The sequence below is a fragment of the Canis aureus genome, chromosome 3, assembly GCF_053574225.1.
Source record: "Canis aureus isolate CA01 chromosome 3, VMU_Caureus_v.1.0, whole genome shotgun sequence".
Taxonomy (NCBI): Eukaryota; Metazoa; Chordata; class Mammalia; order Carnivora; family Canidae; genus Canis; species Canis aureus.
In genome coordinates, this window is record NC_135613.1 from 67,039,477 (window position 1) to 67,054,467 (window position 14,991).

Genomic DNA, 14,991 nt, shown 5'->3' on the forward strand with positions numbered 1-14,991 from the left:
TATTTTAGAAGCTCCATCCTTATGTTCTGTAATTGTCATGAGGTTGCTATGATCATCCCACTTTGCATGCTTTCACAGGAATTTGTTTTTCTTCTAAAAACATGGCTCAGGGCCAGAATCTGATTATAGATATCTGAGCCAATGGTCAGTGTCAACTCCAGAAAGAAATGTTATGAATTTCCAACATATTGTATAATCCAGCCTTTCTGAAATGACTGATGCTATTTTAAAAGCAAGAAGTAATCATAGTGTACTCTGTGCTCCGTGGCTTGTCACCATTGTGGATCAGCAGATAGACGCTGGCCAGATCTTGTACCTGGGACCAAGTCAGACAGGACCTGAGCACAGAGTTGCTGTCCTCAGTGCAGAGAGGCTCATGGCCTTTAGGCTGGAGCATGGCAGTGCCTAGGGATGCAGGTTGTAGTGGTTTCACATCCTCATTATTCAATCCTTTGGCATTTGCTGTGTGCTATAGAGTAGAAAGAGTTGAAAGGATCAGTTAAAGACAGACACAGGCTTTGGTTCTGTCCTAGTTCCTCTATATTAGGCCTCTTTCCTCTTTAAGCCTCAGATTCTTCATCTGTAAAATGGTGGTAATTAACACCTATCTTGCAGAATTTTTGTAAAGATTAAGTGCAGATAATGTACAAAGCATTTAGCCTGGGGTTAGTACATAGACACCTCTCAACAAGGGAAACTATTATGTGTTATATGTGTTATCAGTGCATCAGTGAAATTATTCACTGGTGTGAGGAAGCAAATATAAGGAAATAATAAGAGGTTACAGTTAAAAAAAAACAAGTAGCAGAAACATCTACACAAAAACTGTTTTCATCATGTAGACTATGTAAATTTGATTTTTTATGTCACTACTACATCTATAGTGATTCAGCCATCTAGTAGATAAAATGAAAAATATTTGAAAAATTAAATTCTCCCAATTACTTAGTTAAACTCTGAAAAATCACCCTGATACAGGTATGTGAGTATGCTACCCCAGCATGACTTGATACTTCTCTCCTCCACTTCTCACCTGTACTTCCTTTGTGCTGCCCCTCCACCCCCCACACCCTTCCTTCTCTCTGCCTCATGGGAAGTGGTATATAATGTTGGAATTGATAGTATGGGCTTTCCAATTAGGAAGAATCTTTTTCCTCTTTAAAAATGGGATGCTCCAAGGGGCCTAGATGGCTCAGTCAGTTAAGTGTCCAACTCTTGATTTCAGCTCAGGTCATGATCTCTTGGTGGTGAGATTGAGCCCTGTTTCAGGGTCCACGCTCAGCATAGAGAGATTCTCTCTCCCTCTGCCCCTCTTCTCCTCTCTCTCTCTCTCTCTCTAAAATAAATAAATCTTTTTAAAAAATGGGATCCCTGGGTGGCGCAGCGGTTTGGCGTCTGCCTTTGGCCCAGGGCGCGATCCTGGAGACCCGGGATCGAATCCCACGTCGGGCTCCCGGTGCATGGAGCCTGTTTCTCCCCCTGCCTATGTCTCTGCCTCTCTCTCTCTCTCTCTCTCTCTCCCTCTGTATGACTATTATAAATAAATAAAATAAAAATTAAAAAAAATATATAAAAAATGGGATACTCCAGCTCACAGTGTTGTAGGAATTTAGTACAAAAATGCCTCAAGTTCTTGGTGAAGGATCTACAATGTGCAAAGTAGTTAATAAGTGGTTGTTATTTTTTCAATGATTGAAAATTTTGCTGCATGCTGATGATTGACAACATCTTAGCATTTCTGTTGACTTATTAACTAATGTACTCAGGTGTGCCTGGGTGGCTCAGTTGGTTAAGTTGTCTGCCTTTCGTTCAGGTCGTGACCTCAGGGTCCTGGGATGGAGTCTGCTGCTTCTTCTCCCTTTGCCCGTCCCCCTGCTCATGCTCACTCTCGCAAATAAATAAAATCTTTAAAAAATAAAAAATTAAATAAAGTGCTCAAATATCCTGAAAATATTGCTGTTATCATGTAGTTCATAAACTACAGATGTTCACAAATCGGACATTGGTTAGATTAGAATTTCTCAAAACATGGTCCAGGGATTCCTGGGGGTCCCAGAGACTCTTTTAAGAAGGCTCCAAGACACTTTTATGGGATCCGTAAGATCACATTATCTTCCTAATAGTATTATGACATTGTTTGTCCTTTTTATTCTCATTCTGTCACCAGTGTTTTAGAGGTTATACAATGTGTTATATTACCAAGAGATTGAATGGAGAAGCAGATACAGGAAATCAGCTGTCTTCTCTTAAGGCAGACTTTAGAGATATGACAAAAATGTATAATGTTATTCTCACTATAATTTTTTTGTTTTGGAAATGTAGTTATTTTTCATAAGATTGTTATTTGTGTTAACATGTAATTGGTTTATTACTGGCATTTTAAAATGAATTAATAACATTTTAAAATTCCTCATAATTCTGATATGGTAAATTTTGATAGTTATAATCCACATAATCAAAAACTCTTTGAATCCTAGTAATTTTTAGGAGCATAAGGAATCTTGAGTCCAAAATGTGTGAAAAATCACTGGATTTGGTATATTATGGTCCATGCAATATGGAATGTTATGCAATCATCAAAAATGTTGCAGAAATGTCTTTGTTGATAAGGAAAAATATTCATAATATATTAAGTGGCAAAAGGTTACAAAATTCTGTGCTATGTTACCCTATTCTTGTTTGGAAATGTATATGCGTACAAATAAAAGATGATTCTAACTATTTTATGTTTGTTTTGCTTGTCTACATTTTCTGTCTTTTCTGTGTAATTAGCATGTAATGCTTTAGTAATAAGGAAAAGAAATTTGATTTTGAAAAAATTCAATTTACTAAAGCATTCATGGTTGCATTATAGCAAATAGTTGTAACTGAAGATGCACATTTCCATTATCTGACTACAGTAGAACAAATGGTTTGAAAACAGCACAAGCTAAATTCGAGGAAATTCTACATATTCTTGGGATAATGATTTGCAACGTTTTGAAATAACAGATAATAGTGTTCACCTAAAATGACCTGGAAACTCAACAAAGCATTTAAAAATGAACTGAACCAAATTTTAATGTTCTAGAAATATGTAGCATTATGAAGCTGGAACATGTTGTTCACGGATTGGTTTCATGTTCTGTTCTGGGGCTTTATCTTTTTTTTTTTTTTTGCACTCAATACTACAAAATAGTAACTTGTATTATTCTCTCATGGCATCACATGTCTCCATTTTGTCACCAGGATGAGATTGTGTTGTCCCTCAGAGCAAGGACCAGGTCTTAAAATTCTTTTGCAACAATTATCACAGTACTCAACTGACAGGATTCAATATGTAGGAGGCACTAAACACTTGAAAGATTGAAATGTTTCTTTTTTCTTTCAGACTTATTGTCCAACTAACTCATTTCATGTGAAAACCCTAAACTGTCTTCATTACTAGTTTATAAGCATAGAAGGAGCTGGAGAATTCTGAGTATCAAAATGGTTAGTTATTCCTGCAGTTTAAGAAACAAAACTAACAAAACAAAACTTTCTCACTGATTTGGTGGCTGACAGATCTCATACTCTATGGTGCTAATTGCCTTACTCATTTTTTTTTTCCATTTGAAACAGAAGTACCAAAGCACATGCATGACCAGACTGAAAGATGGTTGTGTTCTGTACAGCGGCCATATTCTGATGGATTCTGGAAGACAGAGGGATGAGACAAGCGGCTGCTGGAGTATCTCCAACAGGTAAAGCCTATGCTCTCACAGGGTGGTGGCAATGGTCATGAGAGGTGGGGCCGGTTTCCAAATCTGAATTGAGTTTTTTGGTTGGAAAGACAGAGTCTGTTGATGACTTTGCGTGAGGAAGGAGCTGTTGAGGGTGACGCAGAGATTTCTAGCTTAGGGGACAGGAGATTGGAAAGGCCAACCACAGAGTCAGTGACAGAAGGCATAGTGAGGAACTGGATATAATGGATTTGGGTAAAGACATATTGAGTGTAAGTTCAGTTTGAGACTTTTGTGGTATGTGAGTACCTCACTTCTTAGAGTTTTCTCTCACTAATGGATATTATCCTTCTCCAGGCTTTCCCCAATGCTCCTCCCTGAGGATGGAACACATCTCTGATCCTAGCATCCCTTGAATGTAGTTCATTGTCAGATGTTGGTTAATGAGACCTGCTAGGGCAGAAGAGTCTAATGTCTATGTCAAGTCAGTACGTTTAGAGAACTCCAACACCCTACCTGCCCCCCACCCCACAATGAATTCAATCCCTAAGCACCTCCCAGGGACCAGTCACAGTGCTGGGTATTGAGGCTGCAAAGCTGCACTAGACACTGAATGTGCTGTCGGGAGCACTGGGCAGGAGATAGACATACCAAAAATACAGCTCTACCGGGGGGGGGAAGCACAAGAGTAGGCTGAACCTAAAATAATTTCAAGAAGGAGTTTGGTTTATGGTTGAAGGTCCCTAAATAGAGGTTCTGTGTTCCCTTTCTGGATACTCATCACTGAACTAGATACAAATCCAGCATAGCAATTTTTAGGCTGCTATCTAAGAGAGAAGCTGATGGACAGATGCAGCTGGAAAGCAAAAAATATGCCATCAAAACAGAGAAGACCCTTCAGGGTCGGTTGAAGAGTGTCAGTTGAAGAGAAGAAGACCCTTCAGGGTGAGAGTCAGAGTGTCAGTTGAAGGCTTTCTATTAAGAACCATGTATTTTCAGAAGTTAGGTCACAAACATTTGAGATTCTTAGTAAAACAAGACTGTAGAAATGGAATGCAGGATTGCATTACCTTGGACTTGTTATTCAGTCTGCTATAACATGTAGCAAGTCCCAGATAGTTCCAGGTAAGCCTGAGGACTCTGCTCTGCAAATCAGTTAGGGACCCAGTTTCTGTGAAAGTTCTGATATCTTTAATACATAGTTTCCACCATTGCTCCAGGCATTGACATCTGGCCAGGGTAAGGGGGAAGAGCACAGAGGGTGTTAGCGCAGGAGGATTTTATAGGATAGGCTGACCAGGAAGTGGTATAAATCACCTCTGATCATATTTAGTCTCCAGGTTACTGCAAAGTGACCAAGGGCAGCTGGAAAAGGCAATCCAGCTGTGACTCCAGGAAGAAGAGGAAATGATTTGGTGAACAGTGAACAGTTTTTGCCACAGCCATGGGTGGGGATGGGAAAACTAAGCCAAAGGGGCGTTCTGGAGACACAGCCTGAAAGAAAAAGTTGGAGGGAAGAGAACAAGATAATCTCTATTGAAACAGTTTAAATTCTCCTTCACCTCTCTCAGGGAGTAAGGCTGGGTCACAAAGCAGTCAGCACTTCCAGATTTTCCAAGTGGCTTTCACAGATGGAAGTCAGCTAGGAATCTGTGTGTCTGTATGCAAATTTACATCTTTACTGTGAGCTATGAGTGTTGTATAGTATATTCTGATTATTATGCTCCTTATTATGACATCATGTTCAAATGCCATTCATCTCTTAATAATAATAATAATAATAGTAGTAGTAGCTATTATATATTGATCTGTCATTGGCCAAATTGAATTTTCTTGATGAATCTATTAAGTAGCTACTATTATTATAAGAATTTTGTAGATGAGGAGATGCAGGCTTAGAAAAGTTGCATTATAAGCAGTTAATAAAAGTCAGAAAATGTTACTCTCCTACTTAAAAAATTAGTGGCTTTCTGTTGATTAGAATAAACCAACCTCCTTACTTTGGCCTACATATCCTCTATAATATGGCCCAGCTTAGTTCTCTTATTTCTTCCCTTCCTTCTCTATGCTCTAGTCTCAGGGGCCTTCTTTTTGTTTCAGATCCCAAATTAATCTTGCCTTAGAGCCTCTGGACTTTGTATTCCCTTGGCCCAGGAATGTCTGGATTGTTTTTGTTAATTAGGTTGCAGGTCAAATCTCATCTCTTGAGAGAGGACTTCCCTGACCATTCTGTTCAAATGAGCATTTTCCTCTCCAGAATTGTTCTCTATAACCTTTCTCTGTATCATTTTCTTCATGGCAGTTGTTGCCCCAGAACTCTTTTGGTAATGCATCTTATTTGCTGTCTCCGCTTTCACTGTAAAGCCCATTAAAATGATGTCGTTGCCCATTTTGTCCACTGCTCTGTTCCCAGAGCCTAGAGCAGCACCTGACATGGAGGGCACTGAGTAAATATTGCTGAATGAATGAAGAAAAGTGTAACTCAACCCAAGTTATAAATTAGCAAGAAAGTGGAGCTGATATTCAAACTTTTCTTGCTTATAGTAAAAACAGCTGGTGACCACCTACTATGAGGTCTAGTAGGCATTGAGTAAACACTGTTGGATGGACCCTGCAGCAGTGTTCTCCAGGACTGAAGACAAGAACTTGATAGAGCTCTGCTTGCATTAGGGACCTCTGGGCCAGATGCCCTATTTTTGGGTTCTGTCATTTGTGACAGTCTATGCAACCCTCCAAGTCTGAGTTTCTCTGTCTAAGAAAAGGGGTAAAATACCACTTATCTCATCTCATTCTTGTGAAGACTAAATAAGATAAGCATGTGAGAACTTCGCTGGAGACTCTAAAAAAATGATATGAGCCTTTATTTTTGTCAGAAAGAAGTAGAAATGCACATTTGCTTCTTCAGCCCTCTCCATGGTGCGGTTTGCATAATGGGAGGTGGGGCAGGTAAGAAGCGAGGCCCTGAGCTCGGTCTGGACTTCCTGGGGCAAAGCCAAGCCAAACCTGCACACTGATGATGGGGCCTGAGTACAGACCTGTCTTAGTGCCCACGTTAGCAGAGGCTGGGAGCAGTTTCTGGGGGCTGAAAATTTCTTTCCCTGAAAACGTGACCCCACCAGTGATCCACTCTGTGGTTGGAAGAAGTTTCTGTATCCCCGAGTGCAGAGACAATTACCCCCAGTAGGGATGTGCCATGGGGAGGGGAGATGGTTGCATTTTGCGACACCAGGTTTCACTTTACTGCCACACAGTTAAATGTGAATTTGTGATAGTAGTAACGGTGTTATAGGGCGTAGGGGCTTTTGCCAAATTTCTCTAGACATTCTTTGATGACTTTGGGATACTGAATTGTCTTTGCTACTCTTTTACAAGTTCGAGAATACACAAGCAAGATGATTAACCTCTGCTTCAAATAGATGCTTAACATGTTTTCTTGTGTGTTGAGGAGAAGTGGGCAGAACCCTTAGTAATTTTTCCCAATTGCTCATTTTACAAAGGACACAATGAGGTGCTATCTAAGCTTAGGATGCTCTTTTGTGGTGGAGTTGGGACTAAAACTGAAGTCCTCTGACTCAGAACAGGTCTCTGGACACAACATATCCTCAACTAAATAAATGTTAGAAAAGAGTTACTTTTTGAGCTTCAGACTTTTTCCCTTATTTGTCCCATGATACATGCTACTCTTCAGTTTAACACCTTCTAAGAAGCATATAGATCTCTGTCTTGTAAGCCTTTGTGCTGTCCTCTTTCTCAACATCATTGCAGGTATAGAGATTTCCTAGAGGAAATGTCCAAAAGTCTTTGGGAGCTGCTGAAGAGCTGGGGAACTCAGAGTGTAAGTGGAAAATATTCTAAGACTCTTCCTAGAAGAGCTTTTCAGCTGAAAGAGGTCATTACATTTTAAGGATTGACTTTATATCTTTTATAAGCTAGGGTTAATAGGATTTCTAAATTATTCGCTATATGGATTCTTTTCTCCCTTGTGAATTGTTGCACTTAAAAAAATTTAATTGTAGTAAAATACACATAACATAAAATTAACCATTTGAAGTGTACAATTCAATTGTGCTGATTATAGTCACATTGTTGTGCAACCAATCTCCACAATGTTTTCTTATTGCAAAACTGAAACTCTATACCCATTAAATAACAACTCCCTATTTCCCCCTGTCCCCAGCCCCTGGCAACCAAAATTGTACTCTCTCCATGAATTTGACTACTCTGGTTACCTCATACAAGTGGAATCATACAGTATTTGTCTTTTTGAGATGAGCTTATTTAACTTAGCATGCCTTTAAGATTCATACATGTCATAGCACTTGACAGAATTACTGTCCTAAAACTGAATATTCCATTGTCTGTATATACCACATTTTGTTTATCCATTTATCTGTTGATGGATACTTGGGTTACTTTCATTTCTTGACTATTGTGAATAATGGCTTCTATGAATGTGGATGTATGCCTATCTCCTCAAGACCCTACTTTCAATTCTTTTGGGTATATACTCAGAAGAGGAATTGCTGGGTCATAGTTAACTATTTTATTTTTTTGAGGAGCTGCTATACTCTTTTCCATAGTGGCTGTACCACTTTACATTCCCACCAACAGTGTACAAGAGCTCCAATTTCTCCAAATTCCTACAACACTCATTATCTGTTAGTGTGTGTGTGTGTGTGTGTGTGTGTGTGTGTGTGTTTTGAAAGTAATCATCCTAATGAGTATGAGGTATTTTGCTGTGTATTCTTACTGTATTTCCCTAATGATTAGTGGTACTGAACATCTTCTCATATGCTTGTTGGCCGTTTGAATATCATACTGGGGAAACATCAACTAGAGTCTTCTGCTCATTTTTAAATCTGGTTATTTATTTATTTATTTATTTGATGTTGACTTGTAGGATTTTTTAAAAACATTTATTTTATTTATTTTAGAGAGGGAGAGGGCAGAAGGAGGAGAGAGAGAGAGAGAGAGAGAGAGAGACTCCCCACTGAGTGTAGAGCCTGATTTGGGGCTTGATCCCATGACCCTGAGACCATAACCAAGCTGACATCAAGAGTCAGATGCTTAACCAAATGAGCCACTCAGGTACCCCATACTTGCAGGAGTTCTTTGTGTACTTTGGATATTAATCCCTTATGAGACACATGACTTGCAAATAGTTTTCCCATTCTGTGGGTTGCCCTTTCATTCTGCTGTGTCCTTTAATACATAGAAGTTTTCTTTTTTGTGTGTATGTAGTCTACTTTATCTACTACTTTCTTTTGTTGCCTATGCTTTTGGTGTCACATCTAAGAAATCATTGCCAAATCCAATGTCATGAAGATTTTCTTCTGTGTTTTCTTCTAGGAGCTTTAGAGTTTTAGCTCTTAGGTTAAGGTCTTTCACCAGTTTTGAGTTAATTTTTGTATATGGTAGAAGATAAGAGCCTGTGTTTACTCTTTTGCATGTGGAGCTCCAGTTTTTCTAATGCCCTTTGTTGGAGAGACTGCCTTCTCTCCACTTAATGGTCTTGGCACCCCCATGAAAAATCACTTGACCATATATGGAAGCATTCATTTCTGGCCTCTCTATTCTATCCCATTGGTCTATATGTCTGTCTTAGGCCAGTGCTGCACTATTTTGATAGCTGTAGCTTCATAGTAAGTTATGAAATCACGAATTATGAGGCCTCCAACTTTGCTTTTCTTTTTAAAGATTTTTTTTTGTCTCTCCTAAGTCTCTTGAGATTCAACATAAATCTTAGGATGGATTTTTTCCTGCAAAAATTGCTGCTGGGATTTTGGTAGAGATTGCATTAAATCTATAGATTGCTTTGGATAATATTTAACAATATTAAATCTTCCAGTCCATGAAAATGGGCTGTCCTTCCTTTTGTCTGTATTTCATTTCTTCAGCATTTTTTTTTCTTTTTGGTAGTTTTCAGGGTACAAGACTTTGCCTCCTGAGTTAAATTTATTTCTAGATATTTGTGTGCATGTGCATGTGCTATTATAAATGAAATTGTTTTCTTTTTGGATTGTTTATTTTTAACGTGTAGAAATACAACTTACTTTTTTTTTTTTTACAACTTACTTTTTAATGTTGATTTTGTATCTTACGACTTTGCTCAGTTTATTAGTTATAACAATATTTCTTAGGAATTTTTTGGGTTTTCTATGTATAAGATTATGGTGTTTGCAGAGATCATTTTACTTATTCCTTTTCAATTTGCATGCCATATATTTTATTTATTTACTTATTGGCTAATTGCTCTGTCTACAGCTTCCAGTACTATGTTGCACAGGAGACATGAAAGTGGGAATCCTTGTTCCTGAATAATACAATTATCCTGTGTCAAAGTAAACAGCAACATATAGCAAACTGATTTCAAAGGAGAATATTGAGGCTGATAAAAGTCAGACAGAGGAATTTCTGTAGGAATATTCTTAGACTCCTGCATTGCTTTTCACTCTCTAGTGTGCTCCAGCAGGGACAGTGACCTAGGGCACAGTCACATTTAATAGATATTCATGAATGAACAGGCATTAAAGATTTCAGGAACAAGGGAGCAAAGTCCCTGCTTTTGAGGAGCTTACAGTCTCATTTGGGTGTATGTGGGGAATAAACCATGATCAAAGAAGCATTAAGAAAAATGTTGGAAGTGATAAAGTCCTATCGAGAACATTCAGCAGGATTGATGGGTAGGTAATGACTAGGAGATAGTTAAGGCCATCTCATCTGGAGAAGTGACACTTGAGCCGTGCTATAAATTAGGGCAAGCACCTGGCCATGTTAAGACCTGGAGGTATGTTCTAGACAGAGGAAGCACAGGTGAGTGAGTCTATGGCAGGAACAAGTTTGGTGTGCTCAAGCAAGAGAAAGGAGGCCAGTGAGGCTGAAGCAGAGTGAGCAAGGACAAAGTTATAGGAGATGAAGTCAGACAGGTTGGCTGGAGCCAAATCCTATAGGGATTTATTCTCAGAGTGATGTGGTTTGATCTACACAGTTAATCTCTGTGCTGCTGTACAAAGAATGGGTATGAAGATAATGGGCTGTACCCACATGGCTCCCACACATCCCCTTGCACAATCATTTTCACCCATTGAGCACAGGAAATCCCTGCACCAGAGGCTTGTCTTCCATTCTTGTACCAGGAACCAGCCAGTTTTGTAGTACTGCAGGAGTGATGAGAGGAGAATAGAAACAGAGAAGGTAAAGAGGGAAAACCAAAGCTCAACTTTAGGACATTTGGGAGACTTTGACTAGAGGTGAAAATGCAGCTGATACTGTCAGTACCTTGTCCATATGCCTGCCTTATCCCCTGGAAGCAGTCCTCTGCCAATGACCACCTGGGAGATGCCAGATAAATATTCAGATTCCCTTGCCCTTCATGTGATAGCTCACATGTGTTCTATGTGGTTTTCCAGAATTCCCCAGCAGGACTGATCCCCAGTTGCCCACGGAAGAATCTTGCTTGGTGGTGCACCATTTATTTGCTTCCTCTCTGTCCCATTTCCTACACCCCTGGCATTCATATTCTTGTCTCACACTCTGCTTCTGGGGTAACCCCACCTATGAGAGGCCTAAAGATTATTACACTGGCTGTTGGGGTTATGTCAGAGGATCCATTTATTGAGTACCTCCTGGGTATTTTTCTACAGACTTCTAGACATAGGAGGCAATATGAAAGCTTTAACTTGTGAATAGATTTTGTAAATTACAAACTGCTCCTGCAGACTGGATGTAAGCAAGCAAGATGAAATAACATCTTTGCTTTTTGTTCAGTTTGTATCTCCAGCATTTAACTCTGTGTCTGACTCTAGAAGACCCTGAAAATACTTATTGGATGAGTCAGGTAGAAAATATGGCAAATATCCAGAGATGAGATGAAATGCACATACTTTGTTATTTCTTAGATTTTTCGGGAAACCCAAGGTGATGGATAAACATCCTTGATTCTCTTTCATTTTATCTCTGTTCCCAAGCTATAGCTGGGAGCTGGGAGTGAAGTGTTTGCTGGGGCTGTGATATTCACTTAGTTTTTCTTTGTTAATTTATCTGAGCTTAACTTTTATTTAATAATTAATTAATAATTAAACAAACATTATCCAGCATCTACTAAGTGTCAGGCACTCTGATGAGAATATGGGGATACATGGGCTAGCAAAGAGACACAATCCCTTCTCTCTTGAAACATAAAGATTGTTGGGGATAGAGACATTGCACAAATTATTACAGATCTACTTTTTAATTATAGTTGTTTTACGTACTATAAAATATAAGTACAGTGTGTCATGGAGCATATAACTAGAGACCTATTCTGGTCCAGAAATCTAGAAAAAGTTCATTTGAGAAAGTAACCTTTAAATTGAAACTTAAACGTAAAGTGATTGAATTAAATATTTAGCTATTTCCTCTTTAGCTTTGAAATCCTGTGATTGTATTCCCACTTTAAACACGGTTTAAATTCTTATGTCAATCTCTGGGCATAGTGGTGGGTTGTGGGTCTAAGTTATGAAGCCAACTTCTTGCACATCAGATGACTCCATAACAAGAGGCACACAGGTTCTTGGTCCAGTTGATTCAACACTGTTCCCTACAAGAATGTGTTGAGGATTTTAAGGACACAAGATTGTGATGTGTCTGTACTTGTTCTGCCAGTTTTTCTAACTTCCTGTGTGCTCATTCTTATTGGCCTGCCTCCTTCTTCTGTTGACCCATCAACATATCTCTAGTGTGAATACTGCAGGGATATGCCTGAGGACAGATGCACACTTTTGGAGATGGAAACAAACGTGATTCTGAATTTGAAAAGAATAGGTTCAGATAATTCTCATGTATAGGCTCCAGATATTGGTGAAGATTCAAATTCAAGGAGCTGTAGAATATACATTTTTCTGGGTTCTCTTTTGTGTGTGGCACAATTACACTTACAGTATTTACCCTCACACCAACTGAAGGACACTAATTTTTTCCCCTGCTGACATGGCTTTTCTAGGTCTAATCTCCTCTAGAACCCAAACAGGGCAGCCGAGGTGCTGTCCAGCAATTGTGGGGAATCTTCATGGAATTTTATTATGAAATCTTGAAACAATAAGGTATCAATCCAACATTTCACTAATTTTTAATTTTTTCATAGAATTTGCTGATTAACTAATGGCTGAATAAGCCAGGAGAGAAAATTCATTTCTTCCTAAGGCAAGTGACTCATTCCATTCTTCTTTTTTCTAAAATTTATCCATGAGAGACACACAGAGAGAAAGAAGCAGAGACACAGGCAGAGGGAAAAGCAGGCTCCATGCAGGGAGCCCGATGTGGGACTCAATCCTGGGTCTCCAGGATCACGCCCAGGCCAAAGGTGGCGCTAAACCACTGAGCCACCCAGGCTGGTGACTCATTCCATTCTTTAAATGGCTCTGTCCATTGGCTTAACCAATACCTATGTCCCTATAATGTCTTCTCCATTGCTCTTGTATATTTTCTGTACTCTGCTCGAACAGGTGTGGAGCTGGAATTTTTTTTTTAAGATTTTATTTATTCGTGAGATACACATCATTACTAGTATCAACCACTAGACATATGAGTGGAGATGCTTCCAGATGATTCCATCCTTCAGCTGTTAAATCACTCAAGCCTTTAAGTCCTCCCCAGATGAAGCCAAGACATCCTATAGCAGAAACAGTGGTCTTGCTGTGACCCGAGTTCCTGACCCAACCAATAGTTTTTCTATGCCATTAAGTTTTAGGATGACTTGTTATGCAGCTATAGTAACTGGAACAGGTGGTTGTATTGTGCAAACAGTTGACTAAATATGCCTGCAGCTCAGAAGAGAGATTCAGCTAGAAATGTATCCCTCTGGATTTCTGCATTGTAGATGATGGCTGAAGCTCTAAGAAGACGTGAATAATTTAGGGCAGTGTGTAGATTTAGAAGAGGGTTAGGAATGTCACTTTGGGACATAACAACATTGAATGTCTATAAAAGACAAGGAACAGGAAAGAAGCCAAGAAAGGGGATATCAGAGAAAGGAACAAATACATGAGAGAGGGTTATTAAGGAAAGCATAGGATGAGCAAATTTTGTGAGACGTGTAGGGATCAGCACTCTCAGCTGCCACGAAGAACACTGGAAACTAGTTTAAAGATAAACAGGTATCCTTGTCCGGAGCCGTTTCTGAGAGAGAAGTGAGGATGAAGGGTGGATGGAGGTGTGGTGAAGAGTGGTAGCTTACATGGAAGGTTCTTAGTAAATATTTGTTGAATGAATCTGAAATGGAGTTCAGCAGAGATATGTTGGTTACAGATGGAAGAAGAGAGAAGTAGCTGACAGAGAGTAGAGAGCCAGGGAGTCTTGGTGGGGGGAAGGGGAAGAGAATATATTCCAGCATTTGTGATGGACGCTGCAGCACGGAAGAGCAGCTGTCTCTTGCCACCCTCCACCCGCACCGACCCACACAGGCAGCTGGGGTGACCCTTGTCCGGAGCCTGTTGAACACACACTCTGCAGTGGCCAGAACTGCTCTCAAGCTCCAACCGGGGGCTCTTTTCACCGCATCACAGCACAGCCTGGATGACAGTGGCATGGCCACATTGCCAACACTTCCCAGAACATGCAAGTCTTTTGTTTAATAAGAGGGTGGAGGTTGGGGGAGGGAGAGAGTAGTCAGCCAACTATGAAACAGGTCACAGACTGTGGACTTATATACAAGTGCCATGGAAAAAGTTAAGAACAACATCTTTTATTCTGACAGCACCTTCTTTCTTCCAAAAGCCCATAACACTTTATAATTCAGATTTGTTCCCCAAATCATCCAATCCAGCAGAAACATGCCATTTCCTTTGTGAGTATACTGAGGAGGTCAAGAAAAGGGAGGAGGGAGGCAGGGTAATCCTTTCAGACAATTAATATTCTGATTTTTCACTTACATCCAGGTTTAGAACCAAAGACCTAGCTGTTTTTCCACAGTAGAAAGACTTTTCACTGACTTTATAATTTCTGTTTTACATTGTCAATTTAAGCTCGTTTTGAGATGATTTTTTTTTTTTACCACAGTTTCTTGACAAGTGGTTTAGGGATGAGTTATGCCAAAAATCTGTTATTTACTAAGTAGAGAGAATCCTTGTCTAAATATATGTTGTAATGCTGCATTAAAGGGATAGTACAGTTGACCCATGAACAACGAGGGGGTTGGGGTGCCACCTGCCCCTGTGCCATCAAAAACTTGTATATAACTTTTGACTCCCCCCAAACTTAGCTACTAATAGCCTACTGTGACCAGAGCCTTACTGACAGCATAAAGTCAATTAAC

At 39.6% G+C, this 14,991-nt stretch overlaps 1 long non-coding RNA gene across 3 annotated transcripts in view; it reads left to right on the forward strand.

The window, feature by feature from the left end:
* The window catches only part of LOC144311225 (uncharacterized), a 165,500-nt gene that overhangs the window by 71,865 nt on the left and 78,644 nt on the right, over nt 1-14,991 (forward strand). For 2 of the 3 annotated variants that reach the window (XR_013376797.1, XR_013376796.1), the window contains one exon: nt 3,601-3,722. This is a non-coding gene — a long non-coding RNA (uncharacterized LOC144311225). Of the gene's footprint in view, nt 1-3,349; nt 3,472-3,600; nt 3,723-14,991 lie in introns of those variants that run through there. The other variant, XR_013376798.1, reaches the window with a different exon arrangement.